We start from the raw sequence: 1,177 nt of genomic DNA on the forward strand, positions 1-1,177 counted from the left end.
CGCCCGACCAGGATCCATCCAGCATGCCCACCAGGGGGCGATGCTCTGCCCATCCGGGGCGTCGCTCTGCCACAATCAGAGCCATTCTAGCGCCTGAGGCAGAGGCCACAGAGACATCCTCAGCACCTGGGCAAACTTTGCTCCAATGGAGCCTTTGCTGTGGGAGGGGAAGAGAGAGACAGAGCAGAAGGAGAGGGGGAGGGGTGGAGAAGCAGATGGGTGCTTCTCCTGTGTGCCCTGGCCAGGAATTGAACCTGGGACTCCCGCATGTCAGGCCGATGCTCTACCACTGAGCCAACCAGCCAGGGCCATCACTCAACTTCTTGAACCTCTTTTCTCCCTCTGATATGTCTCATTGTGTCTCTCCAATCTCCCACTAACTCCATCATCTTTTACTTTTGGTACTCATTGTGACTCCTCTCACTAATCTGGCTTGTTTCAAAATAATAATACTTCTAAGGATTCTGCCATTAGCTCTTCCAAGACTTAATAATTGTTAGTTTTTGATGACCTCTGTTTCCTGCCAGGACTTTTCTGAGCTCAAGACACAAAAATTCAATTGCTTAATAGGCATTTCAAAACCCTTCCCTTTCATATTGAATTTCAAATTTACTGGCATGACATTATCGTAGTTGCTTATGATTTTGAAAAATATTATCTCTGTATTTATATCTCTTCTTGATGTTATTTGTAGCTTCTATTTGCTAGAAGTTTGCCTATTTCAGAGAAACAGCTTTGGCATAACTCATCTATATATTTTTGTTTTCTTTCTCTATTCTGCTTCTACTCTTTCTTTTCTTATTTTCTTCTTTTCCTTTCTTTAGTTTCTGTTGTTTTCCCAGTCTTGTGAGTTGAATACTAACTCATCTGTACTTTTCTTACTTTTTGCCACTGATGGAGTTAAGGATTGTAGTAGATATTTGTTATTATTTTGGGGTGTCTATCACCTACTATATTTATGTATTTCCGACCAGATCGGGCGCGTTCAGGGTGGTATGGCCGTAGACTGTATTTCCTACTATATTTAGGTAATTTCCCACCACATGAGTGTTGAAGGGAGGCAAAGTCCTGTTCCCAAGATAGAAGCAAAAAGGCCACATATTTACTGTCTCCACTTATCAAGGTATAGAATTTTAAGTTGCCAAGTATTATCTCTCAACAATTTAACTTCTGACAT

General features: G+C 42.1%; 1 non-coding gene across 1 annotated transcript; it reads right to left on the bottom strand.

Moving 5' to 3' along the window:
• Window positions 1-233: 233 nt before the first annotated feature.
• Window positions 234-309, bottom strand: TRNAV-GAC (transfer RNA valine (anticodon GAC)). Its single transcript has one exon. It is a non-coding gene; the product is annotated as a tRNA-Val (tRNA).
• Window positions 310-1,177: the final 868 nt, after the last annotated feature.

This window comes from Saccopteryx leptura, chromosome 11, assembly GCF_036850995.1.
Source record: "Saccopteryx leptura isolate mSacLep1 chromosome 11, mSacLep1_pri_phased_curated, whole genome shotgun sequence".
Lineage (NCBI taxonomy): Eukaryota > Metazoa > Chordata > Mammalia > Chiroptera > Emballonuridae > Saccopteryx > Saccopteryx leptura.